Source organism: Salvelinus sp. IW2-2015, unplaced genomic scaffold (genome assembly GCF_002910315.2).
Source record: "Salvelinus sp. IW2-2015 unplaced genomic scaffold, ASM291031v2 Un_scaffold2175, whole genome shotgun sequence".
Taxonomy (NCBI): domain Eukaryota; kingdom Metazoa; phylum Chordata; class Actinopteri; order Salmoniformes; family Salmonidae; genus Salvelinus; species Salvelinus sp. IW2-2015.
In genome coordinates, this window is record NW_019943506.1 from 1 (window position 1) to 12,326 (window position 12,326).

General features: G+C 44.2%; 1 pseudogene; it reads right to left on the minus strand.

Annotated features, from left to right (window-relative positions):
• Positions 1–3,113: 3,113 nt before the first annotated feature.
• The window catches only part of LOC112073175 (E3 ubiquitin-protein ligase TRIM9-like), an 87,612-nt pseudogene continuing 78,399 nt past the window's right edge, over positions 3,114–12,326 (minus strand).

Consider the following 12,326-nt stretch of genomic DNA (forward strand, 5'->3'; position numbering starts at 1 on the left):
CCCTTCCAACTATGTAGTGTAAACTACTTAGTTCAGCAAATATGACCCTATTCCCTATGTAGTACACTACTTAGTCACAAATAGCACCTTTCCCTATGTGTACACTACGTTATCAACACCCTTTCGTATGTGACGACTACTTAGTCCACAAATAGCACCCTATTCCTTACCTATTAGTACAATAGCCTATCCTATGAGGACACTACTTAGTCACAATAGCACCCTATCCCTATGTAGGACACTACTTATAGTCAAATAGCACCCTATTCCCATATGTAGTACACTAACTTAGTCACAAATACGCACGCCTATTCCCTATGGTAGTGCACTACTGTGAACGAAATAGGTGCCATTTGGTCCACTATAGGAGCAGGTGTCCCTCTATAGACTTAGTCCATACCGCAGTAAGCCTGCTCCTCCCATAACCTGCTCCTATACAGTAACTGCTTCCTATAACAGTAACCTGCCTCCTACATAGCAGTAGTCTCATAAGATACTTAGTCTCTACCAAGTAAACCTGCTCCTATACAGTTCTATAGAACTTAGTCTCTCCCAGTAACCTGATCCTATACAGTATAGAGCCCTCTCCATACTGTCCTACAGTTTAATACCGATCTTACTAATAAGTAGCTGCTCCATCGATTATCATTTCTATAGACTTAAGTCTGCTCCAGTAACCCTGCTCCGTATACAGTTCTATAGACTTAGTCTTGACCTGCCCTATCAGTACGCCCAACTACTGCTCTATATTCATACTAGTCTTCAGACCTTAAAGTTAGCACCTGTCAGTGCTACAGATTCCACTGCTTATTATACAGAGGCATTGGTTCAAGGCAATAAGTAGCTGTCTTCAACAAAGCATGGGGTCCAGAGGAGGGTCTGGGAGGGGCTTTAAGACTACAGGTCTGGGGGGGCTTTTAGACTAAGGTCCTGAGGCTAGAACTCGGCTGGAGGGTGAACAGTCTGGGGTTAGACTACAGGTCTGGAAGGGTAGATCAGGTGGAGGGCTTTAGACTACAGGTGGGAGGTAAGACTGGTTGGAGGGCTTTAGACATCAGGTCTGGGAGGGGCTTTAGACTACAAGGTCTGGGAGGGGCTTTAGACTAACAGGTCTGGGAGGGGCTTTAGACTACAGGTCTGGGGTAACAAGTGGGAGGGCTTAGACTACAGGTCTGGGAGGAGGGGCCCTTTAAAGACTAACAAAGGTCTGGGAGGGTTTTCGCTTTTGAGACGGCGGGGAGGGTTAGCTACAGTTGGAGGGTTAGCTACAGGTCTGGGAGGTAGAATGTGGGCTTAAAACTACAGAACTAGGGTTTCAGCCTAGATCTGAGGGTTTACTAAGGTCTGGAGGGGGCTTTAGACTAAGGTTGGGGCTAGTCAGTCTGGGTTAGTACGAGGGTTGCTGACTGGGTTCTCAGATCTGGGGCTTGATACGTTGGGCTTTTAACTACACGTTGAGGGTTAGCTCGGTCGAGCTTCAGATACGGTCGGAGGTTTGTAGGTGGGTTTAGTGTTGATAAAGCAGCTGACTCTGTCTAGGGTACTTCTGTGTGTGTGTGTGGGGTGGCCTGTTGTGTGTGTGTGTGTGTGTGGTGTGTGTGTTGTGTGTTTGTGTGTGTTGGGTGTGTGTGGTGTTTGTGTGTTTTGAGACCATCCCATCTGGCAGTTTGCTGTTATGGACGCAGGCCTTTGATCCTGACAGCGGTGTCATAATGAATCCCTCGACGGTCACATGACCGTATCAATGCAGAGGGGTTCCATCCACACACCACACACACACAGCACACACACACCACACACACACACACCACACAACGACACAACACAGCAGCACACACACACAACAGCAGACACACACACACACAACACACACACAACACACACACCCAAGACAGGCGCACACACATCGACATCAGCCTGGGGACAACGACCTGTGAGGCAGACGGTATTCAATGACAATGCCTGGCTTTCACATTCCTCCACTGCGTGCCCTCGCTCCCTGGTATCGCATATAAAACTCTTCCTTGTTCAGGTCTGATACAGCCTCAATGAGGAGAAGAGGTACTGGTTAAAACAGTGAAGGAACAAACTTTAAATTGTAGCTCAAATCCTTTGAGTGTGTTGGTGTTTATACTGGTGTGTTTTTGAACACTGAGGGACGGTTTTTCACCACACCCGAAACTAGAATTCCCCGCTGTTCCCTATGACAACACCCACCTTAGAACTGTCCCCCGTTACTATGGAGACACAACGCCCGATCTGAAACTGGTCCCACGTTACTATGACAACACCCACACCTAAACTGTCCCCATTGCCATCGTCGCAGCTCCAGGATGTATCGCCACCAGCGATGGTGGAGAGAAGAGAGATGGCACAAGAATGGAAAAATTGTTCCATGCAACGGTGCGCTGTTTGGTGATGGTGCAGCATTCCTCTAGTCTGGAGCATGGGGCACAGAAAGGAACTGGGAAGGGAAAGGGCGGGAAGAGAGAGAGGAGAGAGAGAGAAAGGAAGAGAGAAGAGAGCGAGAGAGAGAGAGAAGAGAGAGAAGAGAGAGAGAAGAGAGAGAGAGAAGAGAGAGAGAGAGGAAGAAGAGAGAGAGAGAGAGAGAGAGAGAGGAAAGAGGGGAAGAGCGGGATGAGAGAGAGAAGAGAGGAGGAGAAGAGAAATCTAAATTCACTAATGGTATAAAACCAAATTGACCACATTTCTAACTCAGGCAGGGGTCTCACTAATCACCCCCTTTCTCTACAAGATTAATGGAATCCATTTAGGGTAACGAATTATGTACAGACTAATAAACTCTCAAGGCATTCACCCTCAATTCTGTTGGGTTCAGCTCTGTCTGTTTTCTAACTAATGTATTAAATACAATCATGCTTACTACAGTATTACTGGTATAGTTAGCAAAGGGTGGGCCATATACCACTGTTCACCATTTATTACAACCAGCCTTGCCGTCTACCGTCTCTCTCTCCTCTCCTCTTCCTTCTCTCCTCTCCTCTCTCCTCTCGCTTCTACTCTCTCACTGTCCCTTCACCGTCTTCCTCTACTCTCCTCTCCTCTCCTCTCCTCATCTCTTCCTCTTCTCTCCTCATCCTCTCCTCTCCATCTCAATCCATCTCCGTCTCCTCCACTTTCATCTGTATGAAGTCCAGTTGGTGGATGGTCTGTAACAGGGGGTCCGCTGTCAGGGTCAGGTCAAAGTCACTGGTCATCCCTGGGGGTCAGGGTTTCCCTTCCCCCACTTGACCCTCCGTCAGTGCAAAACCCTCCTGATCAGGGCGTCTGAGATCTGGGGGGGAGGAAACAGGGTTGCATAGAGGGTTCAGCACAGGGTCAAATATCCCCAGACGGTCACAAAAAGTCAACAAAGCAAACTTGAGCTGCTTGTGACTTTCAGAGAGAGCTCAAGTTTCTTTTTTCTCCTTAGAAAAAAAGATGCCATCTAGAAACCTAAAAGGGTTCTATCTTGGCTGAACCCTTTGAAGAACGAATTTTTGGTTCCAGGTTAGAACCTATTTTGGGTTCCATGTGAAGCCCTTTTCCAACAGAGGGTCTACCTGGAGCCAAAATGGTTTCTATCGGGAACAAAAATTGGTTATACCAATGGGGAGAGCCCAAAGAACCCTTTTTTTCGGAAGAGTATACAACCTATTTTTTTGTTTTCATTCATGTTTTACGAGACAGCTAATTTGACTTTGTGGCTGTGTTATCTAGTGGGATAATCATGAGTACTCGACATAGAACTCGTCGGTGACTTAGTTGAGCCTTCTTGAGTGCCGTGAGTCGTCACATCAGACGCTTTTCGCGAGCCGTCTGTTCAGCTAAGCTCGGTGCGCGCCGGTAAGAGGCAGTTAGCACCGTAACGAACGACTTTGGAAACCCCATTTTCAGCGTGTTCCACGCAAATTAAAATGAAAGCGCTCACAGCTAGCTACCAATTCATAATTAGTTCACTGTTCAATCATTTAAAATAAAAACAACCGCCACCGAATCGCTCTTTTTACTTTTCCACAAATGGTCTTGTATGGTGTTGGCGTGATATGAGCAAAGTTAACATCAAATGTTGCGGTGGTCAGTGGATAAACTAAGTTGGAAATGTTGAATATATTTCTAAAACGAACTAAGTCCACATGTCACTTGCGCCACTCGAGGAGGCCCCAAGGATGAAAAGTTGACACAGACCATTGACTATTATTGGTGGACAATTTTGATGCTTGTCATGTGAAGTGTTAGCACATTTCAACCATGTTCCTTTGCTTACGGTTCTATACTCCTTTCTTAGGGAGTTTTTCTAGCCACCGTGCTTCTACAACCTGCATTGCTTGCTTGTTTTGGGGTTTTTAGGCTGGGTTCTGTTACAGCACTTTTGAGATATGCAGCTGATGTAAGAAGGGTTATATAAATACATTTGATTTGATTTGATATTTTTTGTTACAGACATTTTTTTTTTTTTTTTGATCATGTTGTCAATTCTGTTTTGCTCCTGCCAAAGTCATACCTGTACAGCGCTCAAAGTTTGGTCTTGTCCGCTCGCGGACACAGACGTTTCCTCTGCTTTCTGTAACCGCATTTCTGTGCTCTCGACTGGTCTGTGTACTCGCAGCATCAATCCTCATGCGCTCCTCTGCTTCAAGTGGACTTTAGAGGCTGATTTGACGCCATAACGATGTGACTTGAAAGAAATGCTACGCCTTGTAATACAAAATGAGCAATATAATATCTTCCGTAACAACCGATGTAGCCAAAGGCCTGGGTTCCAGAGAGTACCGTATGCACACCAGCTGTAAGGCTGACGGCGGTAACACAAGACACCAAAAACTGGTCGCACACAGGACTTTTTCAATTACAAACCAGAATTTCAACCAGTTCTGACTGTAACTGGTTGTAATGAACGTCAGTTCACTCAGCTTTGGGCACACTGCCCTACTAATGACCTGGAGGAATCTCTGGGTCGTTCTCTACTGACCTGGAGGAATGCATCCTTGGGGTCCGTTCTCTTACTGACCCTGGAGGGAATCTCTGGGGTTCGTTTTCTAACTGACCCTGGAGAATCTCTGGGGTTCGTGTCTCTACTGACGCTGGAGGAATCCTCGATGGGTCGTTTCTCTACTGACCCTGGAGAATCACTCTGGGGTCCGTTCCTACTGACGCTGGAGGACTCCTCTGGGGTCGTTTCTCGACTGACCTGGAGGAATCCCCTGGGTCGTTCTCTACTGACGCTGGAGGAATCCTCTTGGGGTCGTTCTCTATGACACCATGGAGGAATCCTCTGGGGTCGTCTCCTACTTGACCTGTAGGAATCCTCTGGGGTTCGTTTCTCTAACTGACCCTTGGAGGAATCCGGCTTGGGTCGTTCTCGTACTGGACGCTGGAGGAATATCCTCTGGGTCGTTTCTAACTGACCTGGGAACCCCGGTGGTTCTCTAGATGGGGAATCCTCTGGGGTCGTTCTCTACTGACCTGGAGGAATCGCTCTGGGGTTCGTTCTCGTTAGCTGACTGTAGGAATCCTCTGGGGTGTTCTCTAACTGAACCTGGAGGAATCGCTCTGGGGTCGTTTCTCTACTTGACGCTGTAGGAATCCCTGTGGGTCGTTCTCTACTGACATGGAGGAATCCCTCTGGGTCCGTTCTCTACTGACCTGGAGGAATCTCTGGGGTCGTTCTTCTACTGACCTGGAGGAATCCTCTGGGGTCGTTTCTCTAATGACGCTGGAGGCAATCCTCTGGGGTCGTTCTCTACTGACCTGTAGGAATCCTCTGGGGTCGTTCTCTAACTGACCTGGAAGGAATCGCAGCTTGGGTCGTTCTCTACTGACCTGGAGGAATCCTCTGGGGTTCGTTCTCTTCTGAGACTGGAGGAATCCTCTGGGGTCGTTCTCTACTGACCTGGAGGAATCCTCTGGGGTCTTCCTCTACTGACTGTCAGGATCCTCTGGGGTCGTTTGACTGACGCTGGAGGAATCCTATGGGGTCGTTCTCTACTGACCTGTAGGAACCTCTGGGGTCGTTCTCTACTGACTGGAGGAATCCTCTGGGGTCGTTCATCTACTGACCTGGAGGATCCGCTTGGGTCGTCTCTTTGATGACTCCAGACCAATACTCCATCAGGCCTGTCGTCTGACGCAGCTTCACCGTACAGTTGAGATATCTGATCCCTCACCACCTGGAGAGAGAGGGTTCGAAGAGGGAGAGAGATGTCAATGACATAAACACCAGTACATGTAAAGACAGCCCTGTAAGCTGTACAAAGTGGAGATATCTGTTCCCTCACCACCTGGGAGAAGAGAAAAGAGAAGGAGAGGAGAGAAACAGTGGCATCGATACAAAAATGGTAATTAGTGGAGGAGGACCAGAGGAGGAGACCTCTTAAGGCAACTGGTTTTATGCCTCGCAGTTTGAAACGTTAACCTAATGAGTCCTTAATGTTAACTAATGTTAAGCTTAATGTTCAACCTAATGTTAATCTAATGTTAGTCTAATGTCTAACTAATGTTAGTCTAATGTTAACCTAAATGTTAACCAATGAGTCCCTAAATGTGTAATCTAAATGTTAACTAATGTAACCTAATGAGTCCCTAATGTTAACCTAATGTTAATCTAATGTTAACCTAATGTTAATCTAATGTTAGTCTAATGTTAACCTAATGTTAGTCTAATGTTAACCTAATGTTAATCTAATGTTAACCTAATGTTAACCCAATGAGTCCCTAATGTTAACCTAATGTTAATCTAATGTTAACCTAATTTTAATCTAATGTTAACCTAATGTTAATCTAATGTTAATCTAATGTTAACCTAATGTTAATCTAATGTTAACCTGATGTTAACCTAATGTTAACCTGATGTTAACCTAATGTTAATCTAATGTTAATCTAATGTTAACCTAATGTTAACCTAATGTTAACCTAACGTTAACCTAATGTTAATCTAATGTTAACCTACTGTTAACCTAATGTTAACCTAACGTTAACCTAATGTTAATCTAATGTTAACCTACTGTTAACCTAATGTTAACCTAACGTTAACCTAACGTTAATCTAATGTTAACCTAATGTTAATCTAATGTTAATYTAATGTTAACCTAATGTTAACCTACTGTCTGGAAATGGAAATGTCTGGAAACAGCAGATGTTAGGATTATTAGCTTATAACATACATTCAGTGCACAGTTTATTAGGTACACCACCCCTTTCACGTCAATGGATCGCTCCTACAGACAGTGAGTCACGTGGCCGTGGCATGCTATATAAATCAGGCAGACAGGCATCGAGGCATTCAGTTACTATTCGACATGCGAACATCCAGTCTGTGGCAGTCCTGTGGCTGAAAACAGCTTGTTGATGAGAGAGGTCGAAGGAGAATGGCAAGAATCGGGCCACAAACAGACAAATAACAGMGCAGTACAACAGTRGTGTGCAGAACGGCGTCTCGGAACGCACAACTCGTCGGTCCTGGTCACWGATGGRCTRTTGCAGCAGACGACCACCCGGGTTCCTATCAGCTAAAAACAAGAAGAAGAGGCTCCAGTGGGCAGGCGATCACCCCGGGTTCCTATCAGCTAAAAACAAGAAGAAGAGGCTTCCCCCGTGGGCCAGGCGATCACCCCGGGTTTCCAATCAGCTAAAAACAAGAAGAAGAGGCTCCATGGGCAGGCGATCACCCCGGGTTCCTGTCAGCTAAAAACAAGAAGAAGAGGCTCCAGTGGGAGGCGATCACCCCGGGTTCCTGTCAGCTAAAAACAAGAAGAAGAGGCTCCAGTGGGCAGGCCATCACCCCGGGTTCCTAGTCAGCTAAAAACAAGAAGAAGAGGCTCCAGTGGGCAGGCCATCACCCCGGGTTCCTGTCAGCTAAAAACAAGAAGAAGAGTCTCCAGTGGGCAGGTAATCACACAACACTGGACAATTGAGGAGTGGAGAAAACATTGCCTGGTCCGACAAATCCCAGTTCCTGTTGCGTCATGCTGATGGCTGAGTCAGGATTTGGCCTAAGCAGCATGAGTCCATGGCCCATTCTACCTGGTGTCAACAGTACAGGCTGGTGGTGCTATACTCGTGAGGGATGTTTTCCTGGCAGACGTTAGGTCCCTTGACACAATTGAGTAACGATTGAATGCTATAAATGCCAGAATTCAGGCTGTTCTGGAGACAAAGCGGGGTCCAACCTGTACTAGATGAGTATGTACCTAATAAATGGTCACTGGTGTACGGACAACCTCAACCACCAAGTTCAATGTCAGATACTTTTCTCACCAAAGGGTCTGAGTGGCTCTTGGAGGCGCCAATGTGATAATGAAGATGGTTTGACTAAGTACCATGACAATTACATTGTCTATGTTAAATGTGTTTAAGTTGTAAAAGAAAAGAAGATAGGTAGGGCTAAAATAAATACATTTTATTCAATTTTTAAAAACGTTTTTTATTTGACTAGGCAAGTAAGTTAAGAACAAAATTCTTATTTTACAATGACGGACGGGGAAACGGGGAAGGCAAAGCAGAGATGACACACAAAATACTTTTCATTTCACCCATACAACAGAATAGCCTATTGAAGTATGTTTACAATATCATAAACAATATTTTATGTATTCCATACGGTTGAAGGGGGCACTTTTGTCATGACGACAAGGTGAAGGTGCTCTCTACTACTCAAATGGCACAACAGAATAATTTAGATTGACCCAAGCACATCATATAACAACCATGTTGTATAACTGAGGGATGTCTCATATCCACAGCATATAACACTATCTAGTCTGACTGAAGGAGTCTCCTGTCATATCACAGCATATTACAACCATCTAGTCTAACTGAGGGAGTCCTCCTGTCATATCCACAGCATATTACAACCATCGTAGTCTGACTGAAGGAGTCTCCTGTCATATCCACAGCATATTAAACCATCTAGTCTAACTGAGGGAGTCTCCTGTCATATCACAGCATATTACAACCATCTAGTCTAACTGAGGGAGTCTCCTGTCATATCCCACGCATATTACAACCATCTAGTCTAACTGAGGGAGTCTCCTGTCATAATCCACAGCATATTACAACCATCTAGTCTAACTGAGGGAGTCTCCTGTCATATCCACAGCATATTACAACCATCTAGTCTAACTGAATAGGTCTGGAAAGGACCAGTAGAAGAAGTAGAATCTGATGCTGCAGTATTGCTCATCTTCACAGTGGGAATCTGATGCTGCTGCAGTATTGCTCATCTTCACAGTGGGAATCTGATGCTGCTGCAGTATTGCTCATCTTCACAGTGGGAATCTGATGCTGCTGCAGTATTGCTCATCTTCACAGTGGGAATCTGATGCTGCTGCAGTATTGCTCATCTTCACAGTGGGAATCTGATGCTGCTGCAGTATTGCTCATCTTCACAGTGGGAATCTGATGCTGCTGGCAGTATTGCTCATCTTCACAGTGGAATATGATGCTGCTGCAGTATTGCTCATCTTCACAGTGGGAATCTGATGCAGCATTGCTCTTCTTCACAGTGGGAATCTGATGGCTGCTGCAGTATTGCTCATCTTCACAGTGGGAATCTGATGCTGCTGCAGTATTGCTCATCTTCACAGTGGGAATCTGATGCTGCTGCAGTATTGCTCATCTTCACAGTGGGAATCTGATGCTGCTGCAGTATTGCTCATCTTCACAGTGGGAATATGATGCTGCTGCAGTATTGCTCATCTTCACAGTGGGAATATGATGCTGATGCAGTATGTGCTCATCTTCACAGTGGAATATGATGCTGCTGCAGTTTGCTCATCTTCACAGTGGGAATCTGATGCTGCTGTAACAATTGGCTCATCTTCACAGTGGGGAATCTGATGGCACAGCATTGCTCATCTTCACAGTGGGAATCTGATGCTGATGCAGCATTGCTCATCTTCACAGGGGGAATCCAGTTGACATGGGTGTCTTTGATATAGGTCAGCTGGTGAACCTACCCTACATAAAATGAGAATGAGAATCGAGAATCGCACCTGATGTTAGAATATCACTTCTTCAGGTCACCTATAGCATCAGGACTCTAAATTCATTCAGGTGTTTTAGTGTCATATAAAGATTACATCTATTGTTGGGCTGGAAAAACCAGTAGTCAACACAGGAGGTTGTCCTATCCCTTTGAGGCCTTTGTCCTATGCCATATTGCTACATTGTCCATACATTTTTGAGGGTATTTTATTAGGATCCCAATTAGCTATTGAGAAAGCAGCAGCTTCTCTTCCTGGGGTTCCACACAAAACATGAAACATAATACAGAACATTAATAGACAAGAACAGCTCAAGGACTTAACTTTTTCCCACCTCTTATCAATAAAGTCCTCAACAAATTGTCCTTAGGTTAGGGTTAGCTAAAACGCAAAAAAAAAAAAACATTCGACGTTAATTTGGATCCTTTCTAGCTATGACCCCTTTTCATAGTCCTAGATTACATGGGTGCGTTCCTGACAAAGTCGTTGTTATTGATCTGTTGACAGTGTCAGCAGAGTAGGCCTAGGCTATCATCGTATTAAAAAAAGATTCTGATAATGTCTCCATTCGTATGAAGTGTAGTAGAATTGCATGACATATTTATCAAAGGCAAAGAAACGTCTGTGATATAACCTAAAGGCCTCTGCCACTATGCGCTCGTTAATAGTGCGCTCATTAATAGTACGCTCATTAATAGAGGCGCTCATTAATAGTGTGCTCATTAATAGTACACTCGTTAATAGTGAGCTCGTTAATAGTGTGCTCATTAATAGTACGCTCATTAATAGTGCGCTCATTAATAGTACGCTCATTAATAGTGTGCTCATTAATAGTACACTCATTAATAGTACGCTCATTAGTACGCTCATTAATAGTGTGCTCATTAATAGTGTGCTCATTAATAGTGTGCTCATTAATAGTACGCGCATTAATAGTGTGCTCATTAATAGTGTGCTCATTAATAGTACGCTCATTAATAGTACGCTCATTAGTACGCTCATTAATAGTACGCTCATTAATAGTACGCTCGTTCATAGTGTGCTCATTAATAGTGTGCTCATTAATAGTGCGCTCATTAATAGTACGCTCATTAATAGTGCGCTCATTAATAGTACACTCGTTAATAGTGTGCTCATTAATAATACGCTCATTAATAGTGTGGTCATTAATAGTGCGCTCATTAATAATACGCTCATTAATAATACGCTCATTAATAGTGCGCTCATTAATAGTGAGCTCATTAATAGTGTGCTCATTAATAGTCTAAATTATGACAATCCAATCTACATTTGGAATAGTAGGTTTACATTAGTATTCAAATTGTAACGCTCGTCGGAAGGATGAGACCAAGGTGCAGCGTGGTACGTGTTCATGCTTCTTTATTAAATACGAACACCAAACAAAAACAACAAAAGAATAACGAACGTCACGTTGTGTAGGCTACGCAGAGCTAATAAAAAAACAACATCCCACAACCTAAAGTGGCAAAACAGGCTGCCTAAGTATGATTCCCAATCAGAGACAATGATAGACAGCTGTCCCTGATTGAGAACCATACCCGGCCAAAACATAGAATCACAAATCATAGAAATAAAGAACATAGAATGCCCCCACCCCAAATCACACCCTGAACAAACCACATAGAGACATAAAAAGGCTCTCTAAGGTCAGGGCGTGACACAAATGCGATGATAGATGCATGCAATCCTTTGGTATAAACTTAACTCAGGGCCCTGACCAAAATGGCTGACCCTTTATCCCATCGAAGAAGGTTCATGTCATTCTAGTATTCTAATTCCTAATTCTAGAGTATAGAGGTTGCCAGTTGACATACGACCTCCCCCATGTTGGAAGACCACCGCACCAATTATTTAGACAACAGTGTGACTAACTCAAGCTGTGGCTAAAACGAGTTGATTCATCACCACGGTCCAATTTCTGTGCAGTATTTGGCTGTTCTAACAAGGCAGGAAAGACAACACGATTAAAAAAATAAAATAATTGACAGATTACCCGCAATCATAAAACCTCAAGAAAGATAAGACTCAAGAAATGTCAGAAAAGCGAAGAAACTTATTGACTGTCACTGGTAAGTCTGATCGATGTCGAGTTTAGTTGTTATGCTAACCAGGTTTAGATTAGCTGTTATGCTAACCCAGGTTTAGTTTAGCTCTTTTGCTAACTAGGTTTTAGTTGAGCTCTTATGCTAACCAGGTTTAGTTTAGCTTCTAATGCTAACCAGGTTTAGTTTAGCTCTTATGCTAACCAGGTGTTAACAGCAACTAAGTTAGCAACATTAGCTGCTAGATTAGTTCTGTAGTCTAGCTTATTAGCATGTGTCG